The 19,374-nt window shown below is 38.9% G+C and overlaps 1 long non-coding RNA gene and 1 pseudogene across 2 annotated transcripts; one reads left to right on the top strand and one right to left on the bottom strand.

The window, feature by feature from the left end:
* The window catches only part of LOC125314374, a 413,124-nt pseudogene that overhangs the window by 208,124 nt on the left and 185,626 nt on the right, over positions 1-19,374 (top strand).
* On the bottom strand, positions 16,895-17,693 carry LOC125314399. Of its 2 annotated transcripts, none has more exons than XR_007197896.1 (3): positions 17,657-17,693; positions 17,433-17,559; positions 16,895-16,997 (listed from the first exon to the last, which is right to left on the bottom strand). It is a non-coding gene; the product is annotated as an uncharacterized LOC125314399 (long non-coding RNA). The 2 variants fall into 2 exon arrangements; XR_007197897.1 differs by lacking the exon at positions 16,895-16,997 and adding an exon at positions 17,306-17,356.

Here is a 19,374-nt window from a genome sequence, read left to right as displayed (position 1 = left end):
ATGAGCAAGTTTTGCTGGCAAATGCCTACCAGGTACGATACGAGCAATCTGTTTCGTTCCTTGATTAATCGTTTGGAGAACCCGGGTAAGTTTTCCGAACCCCTTTTCAAATTAACAACTCTTCTGATAATAGTTGTTATGATTAAATTCAGGCAATATGCCCCTTTTGTACTTATCGATTCCATTCGATGGTGCTCCTATCAAATATTGTTCAATTCGGGCAATATGCCTCTTCCGTCGGGTCGTGAAGACATATGCACTGGTGATCTTGACATCTTATCAAATCATAACGACGTAGCTCTTATGATTTCGATCTCGAATCACGAAGACGTATGCACCGGTGATCTTGACCTTTAGTCGGCTCATAATGACATAGCTCTTATGATTTTCGGCTCCTTTATCAAATCATGACGATATAAGCACCCATGATTTTGATCCAAACCAAATCATAATGACGTAGCTCTTATGATTTTGGTTCTCCTTTGTCAGGTCGTGAAGACATATGCACTGGCGATCTTGACATCTTATCAAATCATAACGACGTAGCTCTTATGATTTCGGTCTCGAATCACGAAGACGTATGCACTGGTGATCTTGACCTTTAGTCGGCTCATAATGACATAGCTCTTATGATTTTCGGCTCCTTTATCAAATCATGAAGACATAAGCACCCATGATTTTGATCCAAACCAAATCATAACGACGTAGCTCTTATGATTTTGGTTCCCTTTTATCGAATCGTGAAGACATATGCACTGGCGATTTCGACATTTAATCAACTCACAACGACGTAGCTCTTGTGAACTTGATTTCACTTCTTTCGACTCACAACGACGTAGCTCTTGTGATCTCAAACGACACACATATCTTGCGCTGTCTTGCATTAGGGAGAAGTCTCGATAATGTGATAGGCCAAATACCTTAAAATCCTTGCATCCGCAAAAAGAAGCTTGGAAATTAAGAGAACCGTCAGCTTACGAGGTATTTGATAAAACATGTATTCTCGTATGCGATCCATGTGCAGGTTTCTTTAACAAAAAAAGAGGAGGAGAAGTTTTAGCACATGTTATTTACAGTCTTGCATATCATGCATCACTTTATTACATAAAAAATGGGATTAAAACTCCCGCTAAAAAGTTCATCCATAATTTGCACTGTCAAAATTTATGGTTCAATTTTGTTTTTGAGCGGAACCTCTACGAGCCTCCACTCAAAGAGGGGCAACTGTTGACGCCTAAATTTTGACTAATCTATTTTTTGCATAAAAATTAGAACTAATTTTAGTTCTAAATAAAAATCATCTCACATATTTATTTTTAGCGTACATTGCATTGGCATATAATTGGGCAAGCAGAATACTTAATTTAGCATGCGTCTAGACTAGGCACGGGATGGAAAAATACACCGAGAAGATTTGAAACTTCAGGGATTGTATTGCAAATACTTAAAATTTCAGGGACTACATTGCAAATACTTGGAACTTCAGGGACTGTATTGCAAATACCAAAAGAAGATGAAGAAGGGAAGGTGAAGAAATGAAGATGAAGAAGGGAAGAGTGAAAGAGAATTGAGAGAGTTTAGAGGGGGGAGTGGAAGAAAATTGAGAGAGTTTTGAGAGAGTTTTTGAGAGGAATTTTTAGAGAGGAAAAAGAGAGTTCTTGAGAAAAATCAGAAGAGAAAATTCGAGAGTGAAGAAAAGAGTTTTAGTCGAGTATCATCTTCGACGAGTCCCGACACATATTTCGCCTCTCGCCACCCAACAACGTCATTGCTTGCCATTTTCGACGACAGCCGCGTTCTTCCAGCTCCGAGATCTTGAAGGAAACTATAACGTGTATGTGAGTAAGATTTTGTGTAATAGAAGGTAATCCTTTCCATCTCGATCTACAAAAATGTAATCGTTTGATTTGAACATTTGTTTGTTTATTTTAGATATGTCACGTGTTCCAAAATTTAGCATTATTACGTGTTAATTTATTTTTGTAAATACTCGTGATTTGCTACGTTTTCTTTTTTTCTAAATCATCCATGGTGTATATCGCACAAAGTTCAATATTTTGCATTCTCATAAAAAAGAAAAAAAAAATCAAAAAATTGCATCTTTGAATTTCAAGTAAAATTCATCAAAATTGCCAAATCAAATATTTTTCATGAAAATGGTACCGAAATGGCGTTAGAGTAATCTAGCGTAACCAAATCCCCGAATTCAAAATCTCCGGTTCGCAGAAATAAGATAGCTTTCTCCCGCTATTTTATTTAGGTTTCTAATCAACCTACCGAAAATGATTAGTGGCGACTCCAAATTCAAAACACATTGCATGTTAATTATTTGAACCTTAAGTTGCGATTTGGTATGGACTTGGGAGAGTCCGAGTTAGGTTAGTTAATTAATTAACCTGATAATCCATTAGCCCGAAAATTAACTCGTTTATTTTTCTAGGTCGCGACAAAAACAATGGGCATGGGTATTATTTGTCCTTCTTTCTTTCTTTCCTTGAATAAGTGCAGTTGTTTATTATTCGTTTGTGTTTGTATTTCAAATTTTTCTATGGAGAAAAATACCTACTTCGTATTGTATGGGACCAACTGTCGAATTGTCTCAATTTAAATTTGTTTATATCGATATTTATCTTCCGCCCATGGACGCTGAATGATATCATACCACACCACCAAATCTTATTTTTGCCAAACGAGTGTCAATTACTCGATTTTTTTGTAATGATTCCACTAGACTACTTAAAGAGTTTCCCAGGAATAATGCATTTAAAAAAAAACGTCTTTTTCGTTTTAAATCAGTTTGACTTTACTTCTAAATAGGAAGATTAGTTCTTTATTTTTTTCTTTTTCGTTTGAAATTTGTATGAACTCATAGTTCTGAATGCTATGGTTCCATAAGTTTAGCATCTCCTCGGTTGATTTCATGACTACACTAGATTGCACAGAACCGCCCAAAATGGACATCCTGAAAGTGAGAAAACAGAAAGATAACCATAAAGCCATATGCCCTAGGAGAACCAATGATGGAGTCAAACCATATTAAAACCTTCATTGTCTGCGGTTCATCAAACTCTCTTGATAACCCCCTACTGTTCTTCCAATGGCAAGAAGAGAAAATGGCCAAATCAATTCTTTACAGCATCGCAGAGAGTGTGCTGAGCCGGTTCGGATCACATGCCCATCCAAAATAATGAGGCTGGGATGTTTAGGCAAAACAGTGCTCGCTAAGTTAGTGTACAACAACGACAATTTTTCATTTCAGAACAAGGGTATGCATTCACAATGATTTTGATCTAACGAAATCTCTTGAAAAGGTTAGGAGAGACACTGTTGGTCAAGGCTTGATTAGAGTTCCTGCCGCTATTAGTCGACGTATAGGACAATGGTCGTACTCATAGCACTTGAAATGATACAGAGAGATTTGTTCATAGAAGGTGGTAAGGATAGTTGCCTAGTTTCGGCAACCCGCAGTCGCGAATCCGCTTCCCTTGTGGGACTTTGTACGAGCATTCAGGTTGAAGGCCTTTCTTTCTTCTCTTCACACTGTCTATTTGACATGAAACGATGAAGAGATAAGTAATATTAAAAAGCCCAATGACTATTAATTAGGTAAACAACGATTTTTGCGCAAAGTAAACAACGCTTTTGTCCCATTCATTCTTCTACACAAAGTACACGACTTATTATTTCTCTTTAATTGCGCATGAGATCCTCCAAACTCTTGAGTGGCTTAAGAGTTTGATGCGTTGATATACCATGGTTAATCATATCGTTGACTTTCTTGGGGTATGCATTAGAAGAAAGTACATAAAACCCATATTATACATTTCCAAATATTGAAATACAATAAAAAAAAAGATAATTAAAGAAATTTTATTAGGTATAATGTTCACTATAGACGATAATTATTCAATAACCACCTACGCTAAGGGGGCACTAACATTGCCGCGCGAGGCCCAAATTAGTAAATAAAAAAAAATAGACCTATTTTGATAAATTTTTTATTTTTACATCTATTTTAAAAAAAAGCCCACAAACACAGGCATTTTCTGAAAAAATCAAGTTGTCTTCAAAGCAAATGGATCCCGGATGCACGAATAATAGATATAATAAATTTTTATTCCACAAAACAAAAGTAAAAATCTCTTTATTTTACAAGCAGTCTAATGATATCAAATAAAAGTTGAAGGTTTTAGTCCATCGTAATCGATGAAATGAATTCGACATCCGTGAATGGACGGGGGCATTGGCATCCCCTAAACCCAAAACTTTGTTTCGACACCCAAAAATCGGAATCGAAATCTTGGTGAGCTCAACCCAAAACTCAGATGAGGGGAAGAGCTTCGATTGGGACTGAAATTGAATGAAGGTTAGGAATTTGACTACCTATGATTTATTATCGATAGGGATCCAAAAACAAAAAAAAAAACCGTCAAAATTCAAGAAAAAAAATATATTCTGACTGAAACACATTTTCTCATTTTTCCGGCAGCTAAAATATGGAAGGTAATTTTAGCACAATGGCTTAAAAATCAAAAGCAAATTACAATCCTGTTATTTTAATTCCGCACATTCCTTTTTCTAAAACTTACGGGTGTCACAATGGAATTCGACTTTTATTTTGCGACGAACATCTAAAATATCTCGAAATGTTACAAACATTAAATTAGTTGTGCACGCTTGTAAAGCTTTGAATGGATATTAGTATACACATCTATATTTTATTTAATAAAAAAAACCATATTTTTTGTCAAAATACTCGGATACTTTCATTAAAAAGCTGGGCAAATGCCAGAAGAGTTCTTACGGTCGTAACCTAACAGCGATCAAAGGTGGGAGAAATTATTCAGTGGTTAGCAACTGGCAACCGCCACGTCATAAGCCTATGTGGCGTGTGTGCTCTACTAAAAAGTGACACATGTCCTATGACATGGAAAAAATGAAAAATCAGAAACTAAAATAAAGAGCTCTCGTTTCTCTTTCCTCTGCAAAAAGCACCGACCACAAGCAAGCATTTACTTTCTTCCTCCCTCCCTCTCTCCTCCTTTACGTTTCAACCTCTGTCTTCTGCAAAAATGATTTCACCCTCTCTTCCTCTCCCTCGTTCACCTCAAGCCCTCCCCTTCTTCTTCGCCTTCGTCCTTATAGCCATCGTCGCCTCTCCGGCTCAAAAAATCGCTGACTTGGCGTCTCCCAAAACTCATCATATTTTAATGTCGCTAAAATCATTGATCTGTTTTAGTAAGCTGAGTCCAAAAGTTGTATTTGAAGCTTGAGAAAAAATCGAGTAATGATTAGGATAAAGCAATTGTTTGAGCGGGTCTTAATGTCCCCGAAATCGTCCGGGTTGGAATTAGTTGTTCGATGATGCTTATGTGCTCTTTGTTTGAATGGATCACCAAGCGTTCGTGAAAGTGACCGGGTGAGATCGCATATATATTTGAGAGGATTTTTTCTAAAACGTAATGCAGGTTTAGCAAGAACCATGCTGAAAAACGCCAAGGAGAATTTGGATCTTCGGCTTGATTTTGACTTTGTAGACATGCTCCTTATGCCTGGGCAAAATGAACTAAGAAGAATCACCTTGGAGGATCTAGACGCGGGCCTTCGATTGTTATCCACATTATACAGATTTTTTTGGGTTAGAAAAGCTTGTAATGTTTTTTTCGGCCTGGTGCAATTACAAATGATGTATCACGAAATTGATTGAGTTCGTTTAGGGGATTATTTGTCTTGTTAGTAAAAAATCACAAATGTTTGTGGCTAACAAATATAACCAGAACAAGAACTAGAAATCCCCAAAATTATAAAGAAGGTAGATTCCTAAACAAGACGTAGAATCCGACTCCAATGTGGTTGTCTTCGGTTGGCGTACAACACGGGGAGAGACACTGCGAGAGACTTGATTTGAAGAAGACGCAGAATCGGGTGTTGTAAAGGCTCACCCCTAAGAGAAGCATGTCAACTGTCAAGACACGAGCAAAGGCAGAAAATTACACTGGTTTATTGGGCTAATTCCCTAAAAAAGCACCAACTTTAAGTCTAATGACGATTATGGCCCGAACTTTTTTTTTTCTCATAAAAAGGCATCAAGTTTAGGTCAAATGACGATTCCGGCCCAAACTTTTTTTCATCTCATGAAAAAGCACAAACTTTAACTCGAGTCTCAAATCTGGCCCCTCTTAATTTGGAACCATTAGTTATCCAATATAACAATTCCACATCATCAATAAATCCACATGACTTGTCGATGTGCATTTAAGATTCTATTCATCATCTTCTTGGAATGGAATATAAAGTTGTTCATTCGCTTTGGGAGGGGATAGGGCGAGGCTTGTTAAAAAATGAAGACTCTAGTCGTGAGCTTGGCGATTTCGTCCATGGCGTCTGTCCCTAAGTGGTAATACACAACTTCGGATTCCAATTAAACAGCTGATGCTTGTGGATGAAGTGAAGGAAACGAAACCGTCGTCCTTCAAGTTGTGCCGAAGGTGAAGTAGATGAATAATTTCAAATTCCGTGCTAAGAAGACGATGAATAGTGCCTTAAATCTACATTAATAAATCACGTAGATTTATTGATGACGTGTGATTGCCACGTTGGATAACTAATGGTTCCAAATTAAGGGGGATCGGATTTGGGACTCGAGTTAAAGTTGGGGCTTTTTCATGGGATGAAAAAAGTTCGGGCCGAAATCGTCATGGGACCTAAAGTTGATGCCCTTTTATGAGACAAAACAAAATTCGGATCATAATCATCGTTAGATCTAAAGTTAGTACTTTTTTGCGGAATTAGCTCCTGGTTTATAATAGCCGGAACCCCAAAACTCGGTGCGGCCACCGGTACATCTAGCATCGCAGGCCTCTTCCACTTCAAAATCGTTGGCAACTTACCCAAGTCCAAAATGGGGAGCGAAGCCGCAAAGGCGATGATGGCAACGAGGGAGGTGAAGAAGAAGGAGAAGGGGACGGCTTAAGGTGAACGGGGGAGAGGATGCGAGGGTGAAAGAGGAGAGAGAGAGAGAGAGAAAGAGCAAGCAATAAATGCTTTGCTTGTGCTCAGTGCCTTTTGCAGGGGAGGGATAAACGAGACTTCTTTATTTTAGTTTCTCATTTTTCATCATTTCCATGCCGGAGGACATGTGTCGTTATTTTAGTGGAGTACGCACGCCGCATAGGCTTATGGCGCGGCGCTTGCTAACCGCCTAATAATTTCTCCGGATGCCACAGAGCACGCCTCCTCTCTTCTTTTACATTTTTTGAAAAAATTTCTCGCGCTTAGTTGAGTGAGCCCGAAGATCCGCCTTCTTCTCTTTCTTATTAAATGAAAAAAATTGAGCTGCACTAGCTAGTTGTGTACACTACACGGTAGATTAGACACAAGTCAGAACCCTATCTCTCCTCTCTTATCTCATGTCTTATCCACCCCATTTCTCTCTTTACTTTTTTAAAAAATCTCTGCCTCATCTCTCTCTCTCTCTTCTTTTATCTCGCGAAGGAAACGGCGAGCTCACCTCTTCCTCTCTCCTCTCGAGTCTCGCGAAGGGAACGACCACTGCCTTAGTTTGGCTGCCTCGGCTCTTCTCCAGTGCTCTATCGTGATGTCCTCCGGCTATGTAACACGAATACGATACGAGATATGATACGACACGATACGTCGATAAATTTTTTTTCAAAATATAAAAAATTTTGACATGTTGGGACACGTTATATATTAAATAAATATTTTTTTATACAAAGATAATTTATTATTTTTGTGACATTTTACAAAAATAGAAAATTTATAAAAAAATAAAAAATAAATTCTTACTGTGCTTCATCCCGTAATTTAAGCTCAGCCAACCAAGGAAAAAAGGTAATAAAATAAAAAAGAAAAATGAATCACTTGACCGAAGGATGCTTCCCGAAATGACTTGATGAGACACTGACTGAACGCGCTCTCTCTCTCTCTCTCTCCTGTCATCTTTCGTCTTCCCCACGCTAATGCCTCTCTCATCTTCATCTTCTCATCTCGCGTTTTCCCAATGACCTCTCCCCCCCCTGTCTTTGTGCTGCCCCCCTCTCCCTCACTCGTTACTTTTTGAAAAAGATCGTCCCCCTCCCCCACTCTCTCTTTACTTTTTGGAAAGATCTCGTTACCCACGCTAACGCTCTCTCTCCTCTCTCATCTTCTCATCTCATCCTGTGTCTTCCCAGAGCTCTCTCTCATCTTGCGTCACACTCACCTCTCTGTCTCGCGAAGCAAGCTACGGCGACGACGACCTCCGTGATTTTAGCTGCCTCGTCTCTCCTCCGGCGTTCGCTCTCTGCTCGCTCTGGCGCTGGTTCGCTTTGTACTCGTCGCTGCCTCTGCTTCTACCTACAACTCGGCACTCTGTCTTCTCCTCCAGATCCGCGCTTTCCCCGCACTCCTTCCTCACCGACTTGCGGTCGCCGGCTCGCTCCTTTATCTCTCTCATGGCTCCAGATCTGTACTTTTCACGCCCTCCTTCCTCTCCGACTCGCGTGTCACTGGCGTTGACGCCGTGTCAGACCTCCGTAGAGAGAACCGGCAATCGGAGCGTGTCGAACAGGTGTCCGTATCCGATACCGACGCGGTTGCCTTCTTCACGTGTCGGTGCTTCATAGTCCTCCGGCACTCTTCGCTCTCTGCTCAGACCCTCTCTACGGATTGCCGGTTCTCTCCCTCGTCTCTCTCATAGCCTGAGAGGCAGACAAATCCTCCGTCCTCCCCTTCCCCGCATCTCTACCACCCAGATCTATGCCATCCATGCCCTCCTTCCTCACCGACATGAGTGTCCCCGGCGTATCGCTCCCCGTTGACCAGGTGTCGGACCTCCGACACGCGTTGACCTCGTGTCGGACAACGCGTGTCGGAGCGTGTCCGTGTCCGACACGGCAACTCCTCCAATGTGTCAGTGCTACATAGCTGACAAAGAGAAAATCAGACATACCTCCGTTATTCATACACTTCACGACTCGTATCTCATGAATTATTAGCGCAGAATTCATATTTTAAAATTAAAATTTAGTCTAATATCATGCATCATAAGGCCTACTAGTCCGATCATCACGCTACACTCTCTTGAGGTGAGGTCTCATTTTATAAGGATGTGTCCTTCTTTTTCTCTATTTGTTGACCGATGTGGAATTACTATCGGTGCTAACTTGCCATTCTTCCTCGACAAGTTGAGTCCGATAGTAGTCCCACATCGGTCAAGAAATAGAGAATGAGAGGGGCATATTCTTATAAAATGGGGTCTTAATAGAGTGTAGCGCGGCGGCCGGGCTGGTGGGCCCTATGGCGCATGGTGTTGGGCCAAATTTTGATTTTAAAATAGGAAATCTGCGTTAATAATTCATGAGATGCGAGTCGTGGAGTGTATGAGTAATCGAGGTATGTCCGATTTTCTTCTTTGTCGCCTTGCTTGCAATTCCAACGCCCTGTCACACAAGCCGGTAGACTAATTGAAGTTTCATTTTTGGAGACAAATAAATTAGCATAAAAATGAGCGCTTATAGAATGTGACATTTTGTAGGATCAAGGCGTGGTTTATTATGTTAACAGTAGGGGATTGAAAAGATTTAAATTCGGGGCTTTCTAATCTGATATTATGTAAGATTTTATAGGACCATTGCTAACTTTTTTTTTTTGGTGATTTTCTTGTTTTAGTTCAAGCTATTGATAGCACGACGTAGGGGGCAGATTAATGCATTTTCCAAATTTATTATTCTTAAATTCGAATTACTCTAAAAGGAATTATCATAACAATTTCTCAACTATAAAGGGTTCGCTCTTTCCCTTTGCCGAAATCAAACAAGGGCAGATTTAAAGGCGTCAAATGGCGCGTAATCTTTTGTTTTTCTGCGAGAATATTAGGTTATTTTCTTTTTCTTTTTCTTTCTCAGCAGTGATTTGGCTTTTGGAGCGATGATAGCATTGTTCTTGGGCTTTCGTTAGGTCACTTGATGGGACTTGGTTTCTCAATAGTCACGGGACAATGCACCAATGTTCTATTTAGTAACGTTTCTATTTCTCCGATTCCGCTTTTCGGAACAAAAAAATAAAATAAAAAACATGTTTGGTAACGCAAATGATTTTGAATTTGAATATTTTGGACAAAAAATAAAAACAAAAAGAAAATTAATTCTAAAAAAAATATTTTTCAAAATCACCAAAAAAATAAAATCTCAATTCTTTTTTTTTAAAATTAAGTCCACGTGGACTTTTGAACTTTTAAAAAATTAAAATTATATTTGAAAATTTACTAATGACTAATTTTTTATATTTAAAAATGAAATTTAAAATTTAAGAAAAAATTAAAAAATTCAAAGGGGAAATTAAAAATTTTAAAAAATCAAAAGAATGAAAAAAATCAAAAGTTAAAAAATGGGGGAATTTTAAAAAATTTAAAAAAAAGTTTAAAAAAATTTGAAAAAACATTTTAATTTTTTTTAAAAAAGAAGAAATGCATTTCTATTCGAAAACAGAAATTTTATGTAGTTATGATTCTTTAAAAGTCATATGTAGAATGGAATAAAAAAATATGATTCTCATTAGAATCGCTTATTTGGAATGCCAAATAGGCCCTTAAGTGCGTTCATATTGTAAGTTTGTTTTGGGACAATGGTGGTGCATGCAGATTTTTACTGCCATAAAAATGACAAGTCAAACATAATGCCTTTTTCTGGATCGGAGGGCTAATAGGGGTGGATTTGACACTAGCTAGTGTTTTTTTTTTAGATAAAAAAATGCTTGTAGCAGATTTGAGATTGACTATAAATGTTGGAATTAACTCAAGATGCGGATATTGAACATCATGGCAAAAGATGAGCGATAGAATTGGAACTGGATGAGACAAATATTAAGGTTTGACAGAGATAAAATAGCAGTTGCACATTAAGAGAAATGTAAATAGATAGAGAATCCGAAATTAGTTAAAATGTCAGAATGCAAAGACGATTTTCAATCACGAGACCAAAAGAAATGACAAGTTTATATCTGGCCTAAGGCTGAAATTCACAAACTATGTATGTTCATGCAATCTACTGTTAAAAGTGAATTGGGAGGGTTCTAGTAGTTGTTTATCGTAAATTCAGAGTCGGTTCCGCAAGTTGTACGAATAACTTCTCCAAGTGCGGGGAACTTTCGAGTATCTTCACTATACTATGAACTCCCTCAAGGTTCGCTGCAACGTGGAACATCGGATGCCGACATTCTAAGGATGGAAGAAACACTTCTCTCGCCTCCCTTAACGACAGCACCTAAGCATGTCAATTGTGGAAACTAATCACTTTTAACTTCTTCAAGCACTAAAGAAGTTCATTCATAAGACATGCATATGGTTCCAGCCATCTCTCACTATAGGCGACAGTCCAAACAAATGAGCAAACAACCAGCAAATGCTTCTCAAGAAAATCTTTTTATGGCACAACAGATTTTAGTCTTATCAAAGTTTGAATGTATTGTTAGATCCATAATAGCAATAAGATGTGTATAATTCCAATTACAAAAAGGAAAAAACAATCTCATTCCGCAAAAGTTCCACCGAATCTCTATAAGATGACTATGTTTCATTGAATAAACGATTATGAGCATGGCATATCAAGCCAACAAAAAAATAATACAATCAGTCCTAAGCAAATGGCACGGTTGGTAATTCTGTTCGCAACTTGAATTAGAACCGACAATGACAGGGCTCAAAATTAATTAAATTGGCTTGCGAGCACCAGCTCCCTATCACCAATGTCGTTACATGCTGCAATCAAGCCCCTTGACAACATCCACACAAACCTTAACCTTATCATCTCCGTAAGCATTTCGAAATTTACCTCGGCTTCAACCAAAGAAGATACTTCATCTAGTCTGAATTCTACTAATGAATTCTCCTAACTCTCTCTCAAAAGCAGAATACTTGCCCAATAAACGTAATTTGAGAAGATGAGGAGCCGAAATTTTCAAGATCGGAACTTCACCAATTCAAGGCATCAATCATCGAAAAAACAGCAACGTGACACGTGAAGACTCACCAGCGTAGTGCATCCGAAGAAGAACCGTGGCAACGCATAAATGTTGTCCTCGCGCAGGGTCAAATCTTCGAGGCCATGCCTGAAAGCAAAGAGTAGCCACCTATCAATGGTTGGCCCAACAGCAGAGTCGCTTCGCGAGTGGAAGGTGAGACAAAGGAACTTCAAAGAGGAAGCTTTTCACCTTGATTGCGGTGCAGCGCAACAACACGGGGTCCATGAAAGCATTGAAACTCTCCAACGTCATGCCATCAACATAGTCATCATCGGAGGGCATCGTTTGGGCAAGACACTAGTTCCGATGGTGTCTTTTGTCGTCAAGGAGGAGAAGATGTGGAGGATGATGGCGTCGGGCAATTGGCTGATGTAATCTACCGAGTTTCGGGTTTCATCTCGACCCAAAGGAGGTCGTGATCGTGGATGTTTCCGTAGGCAAGATGGATCGGCGGAGAATTCTATTATGGCCATGTATGGAGGATTCGTCAAGCTTTTGCCTTAAGCTGCCGACTACGATGAAGCGTTTAGGTTGGCAAAACCAATAGGGGAGAAGAGAACCATATATATAGGGCAACACCCCGTATCATTTAATTTTCCCTTTTCTGTACTATATTGATTTTTTTTAAATGTCCAGCCATTGTCGAGCAATATGAGCTCCACGTGGTGGCCACATTAAACTTTTTCCCATATGAATATTTCAAAAGGGATTAGTAGAATGATTTTTCGCGCAACATGAGCTCTATAGCCATCGCTAGAGGTGTCAAAAATATCCAAACTAGATCGAACCGAGCCTATTAACACCAAATCACTACAAAAAAAGAGGACTTTAGCGACAAACTTTGCGACGAAAAAATGGGGAAAATTCGTCGCTAAAAAAATTTCCGACAACAATTGCGACGAAAAATTTTTCGTCGCTAATTCGGCGTCGCAAACTTTAGCGACAAAAAATTGTGTAAATCGTCGCTAATTAGCGACAAATAAATTTTCGTCGCAAATTAGCGACCAAACACGTTCGTTGCCAAAATCGTCGCAAATTAGCGACGAAACACGTTCGTTGCCAAAATCGTCGCAAATTAGCGACGAAATACTTTCATTGCCAAAATCGTCGCAAATTAGCGACGAAATGGTTTCGACGCCAAAATCGTCTCTAATTTGTGACGAAAAATTTCATGGCATAATTGTTGGTGAATTAGCGACGAATTTGGTTCGTGGCAAAATGCGTAACTAATTTGCCACGAATGTATTCATCACAACATTCGTGGAAAATTAGCAACGGATTTTGGCACGAAACATAATTCGTCGCTAATTTGCGACGAATATGTTCGTGACAAAACTCCTCATTTGTGACGAAATTTGCGACGAAAATTATGTCGTCGCTAAATCTGACCGGCATGATTTTGCGACGGAAAGCGCTATATGTCGTCGCTAATTTGCTACAAAACCGACATTCGTCGCTAACGTGCGACAAAATAATTCGTGGGACATTTCGTCTTAAATTTGGGACGGAAACCAATATCGTCGCTAACTTAACTTGGTGACGAATTTTACCGACCGCATTTGCGACGAAAAGCAATTAGTGACGAATTTTTTTACCGCGAATGCTGTTTCCTTTTAGGGACGACCGCGTTGATGAATTTTACAATAATTTAGCGATTAAATTAGCGAGATCGGGCACGAATTTCACAACGAACTTTTATAATTTGTAATTGTACGATAAAATAATTTATTTTATTTTCAATTTTAAATCTAATTAAAAGCAAAATTAATTTATAGAATTTATAGTTAACATTCATTAAGTAAGTAATAAGATGTAAATATTATACTAAAATGAGAAAGGAGGAAAACTATATATAAAACACCAAGAATGTACAATTGGTACAAATACACGTAAGAACTGGCCCTCCCATTGTTTTGACCACCCAAAAAAAAAATTCAGAATTAAGTCATGAATAAGATCAGCTCACCCACTTATGTGATATGCCATGACCCCATTCCCAGCTTCCTTAACAAGAATAGTCCGAACCATAAGCAATGAAGTGTATAATTTCGCTGACAGGATTTGAAATACAAGAAGTTCCACAAGCGGTCAAGAGAGATAACCAACCTCATCTTGTTCTTAGGAGAATGGACAACCTACAGACGTGTGCCTATGCATATACTCCCCTACCAAATCTCCTTGAGCTTGAGGTTCAGCAGGACTGTCTATTTGAGGACTTAATTTCGCAGAAGTCAACAATGCTTTGGCAAGAGTCACATCAGATTTGCTGGACTTATACATCTTTGCAAAGCAAGGAAATCTGCAAAGTACAGTGGCACTACAGTCAAGCAGAAGTTGCTTTGCTATATTTTCGTCAAATGTAACACATTAAAAGACACAGACATCAACATCTAAAAAAAGATCAAACAAATATTATGGATGGTGGCATCTTGTGGCTAAATCTCCTAACATATATAGGTACTCAAAAGAGTGCAAACCCACCAGCAGTCAGTTCATAGGTTTGTTATGGGACAAGTATGAGCAATATTAGCAACAATACGTTTGACAACACAGAGTGATCCAACCTTGCCTGAGTGATCCTAAAGCTTCAAGTACTTTTCTTGAAAAGGTACCAAGGTGTACTGCCTGATACAGAACGGCTTCCGGTAGAAGCCACTCATATTCAAAATTATGCACAATTCTGAAATTTTCAACAAATTTGATGTATCTGACCACAAAAAAAAAAATTTATGTATGAAACTGAAATTTCCTACTATACCAAAAGTGAAGAGCATACCGCTCATTATCCTTTAAAGAATCCCAAGAGGATTCAAGCCTTCCGAAATGCCCTTTTGTTTCTCTCTCCTATTAAGCGAAAAGCCTAGAAGAGGAATCATTAGTCTCTTTCAACACGCGAAGCTCCAAACCCACAGTTCGTGTCTCTAAGACATGAGTGCTATTCAAGCTAAAATTATGGAACAAAAAGGTTCCTAACAAATCAATTCAACACCCTCTCAGAGTAGAATAGCAGATATATAAGGGGCACATGGTTAATAAGCTCCATGAGATGCTGATGATAAATTTTCGACAATGAAAACAGAAAATTTCTTGGTTCAATGAAGGGATGCCCATATCATCAGCAACTAAAGAACAGCAAAATAAATGACAAACCTCAGTATGATAGATTGTCTCCCAGAGCAAAGATTGTAAGCCTTGGATTCATTCACCTGAACAGAGATCAACAAAGGAACATAGTTTCTCGTCTCAAAGCGAAAAGCAAGCATCCAAAAGGAGGGAGGGAAATTTTCTTCTCAACTCAATGATTAATAATGAATTTCGTGTCCACACAGAGTCATAGGACCAATATTTACCTTCAGTATTGATGACAAAGATCCATAAAGGTCACTTTTCCTAACATCTTCAACGAGTAAATCTTCAATACCAACATGCCGTAGCACACGAGAAGCTTCTCCCTTTGATAGATGTTTCCCAGCGCCATGCAAATTCAGCTTGTCATGTCGATGCTTTTTGACCTGATTTAACACTCTAATTTAAGAATCAAGTGGACAAAGAACGGGATGATCAAAGGAAAACATCTAAGTTACTTTCTCAACATACATAGACTTAAAGAACCCATGTAAACTTGTAATAGGTGAGCTGAAGAAACTGCACCCCTGTTAACTTCACCAACTCAACCTACGCAACAATAATTCCACATTTGAATATGAGCAATACAAAAATCTTACCTCGTAAGAGATTAGAGCAAAAGCAACTGAAAAAGACAAATAGTAAGCATTCAAACCAATTGCTTTGAAATCTCAGTCACATCGAACACAAACAAAACTTTTGATCTTCAGGCAATTGTTGCACGTATTTCTGCAATTATTGGAATCAAATTGTTCTCCGAAATGAACAAGCTGCAGGAGACGTCATCATTTTCACAGTAACTGACCTGAAACAATTGCATGACTTTCAGAACATCTTTAGTAATGGGAACTTTAGAAAGCATAATTTTTTCTTTAGAAAGCATCATTTGAATCAGTACAATACCATAAGCAGCAGATTGTCAGTATTCGTTTGAAGTATCCTTCCTGAATTCAACATATTGATACGGTTATAACCATTTGTGGTTGCCTCTTGAACCTAGATTCAGCAGATTGTCAGGATTCGTTTCAGCACTTCTCTCCTGGCCATATAACAAATAAGCTCACAAAAAATACTAACCTGACTGCCAAACAAAAAAGAAGCTGCGAAGGGCTCTTTTTTAACCAATGAGACGTCTAATTAAATCATCATCATCATCATCAGCAATCTCGTCCTCATTGTGTTGCCCATCATTGTGTCCATCACCTATTTGCTGAGTCGGAGGTGCAGGAGGAACTTGATCTTGATTTAGGTTGAGGTGTCGCAAGACCAATTGCATTTGACTCCGAAGAGAACTGATTTGCTCATCCTTTTATGACATTTGTTGTGACATTTGTTCTTTGACCACTTTCATTTCTTCATCCTTCTCTGCAAGTAAATGTCTCGGTTGGCTCACTTGTTGTGTCATTTCCTCCTCGAGTCGTGTCCTCCTTGAAACAGCCGCATTGGAGGATGAACTTCCAGCAGCCTTTCCCGTATATACCCTTGACAAGGACCCCAACCCAAATATTTTTCCTCTCTTCACCCCACCCGACGCCTCCACCCATAATGCCATATTGTCAGCCGCTGGCTCGGATGCAGCCCCATCATCGCCGACACCAGCCGTAGTGATTAAAAGCTCGTCATATTTTTCCTACATGAACTAAATAGATATGAAAATATAATAACTTCATATATGTAACCGCTATAAATATTGAAAGCATTCATGATTTTCATTGTAATTTCCATTAAGACAAAAGTATAACCTTACATACCTTAACAGATTTGGCTCGGTCGCCAATCCATGTCTTATCTTTCTTTTGAAATGTGCGTTCGAATGTAGCTACATACGTCGGTTCTGTCCCCAATTCATGTGCCTACAAAATTGAAACATAAATGAGTAATTGAATTAAATTAACTTACAACATGTTTACCAAACTTACCATTCTTTTTCTATGCTCCCCAATGTTGATGGAGCCTCCAGCATATGTCGCAGACGCTGAAGACCCTTCACTAGAACTAGAAGCTCGATTCTTGGCATTTTGTTCACTCCTTTGCTTATTTTTTTCAACTTCCCAACTTCTTGTTATTTCAGTCCAATCATCACCAGTAATAAAGTCGGCTTCACATTTTTTGTCTTCGCTTTATTCAACACATTGCGTATGTGATCACCAGCTTTCTTCTTAAAAATTCTTCTAACTTCATTCTCTTGCAATTCATCCCAGCTAAATTTCCGCTGTAATCAATAGAAAAATAACTAGCTTTATTTACCCCGAACTTAGTTTGTGAGAAAATTGAAGTACAAAACTTACCTTGAACTCGTTCCACCACAAATCTTTTACTTCTCTTGGAGCGCTACTATAACTAATCCACGGCCCCCTCCAATAGTTATTCACTATTTTATTAAGTTCCCGCACGACATACGTAGCTTCTTCAAATCTGCAAACAGTGACAATTCATTTCACACCCATATGTACAACCCAAACGAAACTCATCCCTAAATATTACATTTACTTCAAAAAAATGAAGCACTTACGAATCTCCATGTGGGCATATGACACGCCGGCTATCTTCTTCAACTATGTTGTCCTCATCATTCGAGAGTTCCACCGAAGAGGGTGGAGCTGAGGCGAGATGGAACCGAAGTACATTCAGTTCGGATGTGTCTAGGTGGTCCCCTAAAATGCTCTTCGGGGTCAGCATGTAGTGGTTGAGGATGAGATGAAAGGGAAGGGGAAGATTGCTGCGAAGGGGCAGGCGAATGGGAAGGGGCTACTGGTCTTATTTGTGAAACCGCACCACGCATGCGAACTCCACGTCTATTATACTGACAAATAAGAATGTTAGACAAATATCACTGCTCCAATATGAACATGTGTTAGGGAAACATAATAACCTACATCATAAAGCTTACCATTTTTGTTCGGAGAGCACGTGAGAAACTTGAGAAATCGAAAGAATCAATGGTTGCCTCCGATAAATGGATAATAATAACACAAGTCGGTACCTAGTTAACGAAATGGATAATAATAACACAATAACGGTGACATCGCCATTTCACGTGTCACCGTTGACTCAAGTCGTAGCTACGAGAAAGTCTAGGCATCAACAAATGCATCTCGCATCATTTTGTTTGCTATGCTGAAATTGGAGAACTATAACAGCAAAAATTTTATCAATCATCCTCGCTCACGACCATTGCAATCTACACTTAGATAAGGGGAAAGCAAAACAAGGCAAAATCATGACTTTACTCTATGTGATAGAACACAAAATCATCTAGTGCGAGGCAAGTTCAATACTACGGCCTTTCCCGCATTGGTTTTCTATCCATAACAGAGTAAATTCAGTCGCCACACCAAATTTCTGTTGAGATTTCTATTATACTGTCCAAATCAGAGTCATATGAAAACCGACATGTAGCAAAATTAGATAATAAACTTTTACTGTATTTTCCAATAGAACACCCAGAACTTCACAATTTGTCAAATACAAACAGAAACTTCCCCTGTGCTCTGTCGTCTCTATTGCCATTGGTAAGGCTCAACTAGAGTCTTCCACTGAGTACTATTTACAACAGTTGAATTCGACTTTCCGTCCATAGTTGGTACTCCTAAACCGGTGCAGAACAAAAGTCCTTACTAGATCAAATATAAAAAGGAACAACCTTATAGGTTTGAGAAGAAAAACAAATAGATGTTAATGGATACCTACCAACTGGGTGAGATTAAAAATAGACTCGCCTCCCGAACGAAATAAGAACAATTATCATCCTTTCCACCGAAATTATAAGGTACGATCGGGCAAAATCATGACTTTACTCTATGTGATAGAACACAAAATCATCGCAGACCGAAGTCACTTTACTATGTGATAGAACACAAAATCATGTCGAGAGGCATCAACTCCATGCACTAGAACACTATTAGTGCACAGGTTGGAAAAATGCTTGCTTCCACAATTTACTACGGAGACACTTTCTAGCAAATAAATGCAGCCACTTTGATCCTAGCGACCATGACACCCGAAAGAAACAAACATTGTTTTCTAACTACCGACACTCCTCAAGATTAATTAGAGAAGTGGGCAAGCACACAGCCACAAATAACAAATCGAAGCTACGTTGACGGAGGTTACGCTAAGCAATTCACCAAACAACTAAAATGCATTGATGAGTAAGTGCCCAAAAGCGCCTAATATTCCAATAAGGTTACGATTCCTTTCAAACCCAGTCAAACATTCTTTAAAGAAAGA

Source organism: Rhodamnia argentea, chromosome 3, assembly GCF_020921035.1.
Source record: "Rhodamnia argentea isolate NSW1041297 chromosome 3, ASM2092103v1, whole genome shotgun sequence".
NCBI classification, from domain to species: Eukaryota; Viridiplantae; Streptophyta; class Magnoliopsida; order Myrtales; family Myrtaceae; genus Rhodamnia; species Rhodamnia argentea.
Note: the sequence above shows the minus strand (reverse complement) of the source record. Positions and strands in the feature narration are given on the sequence as shown.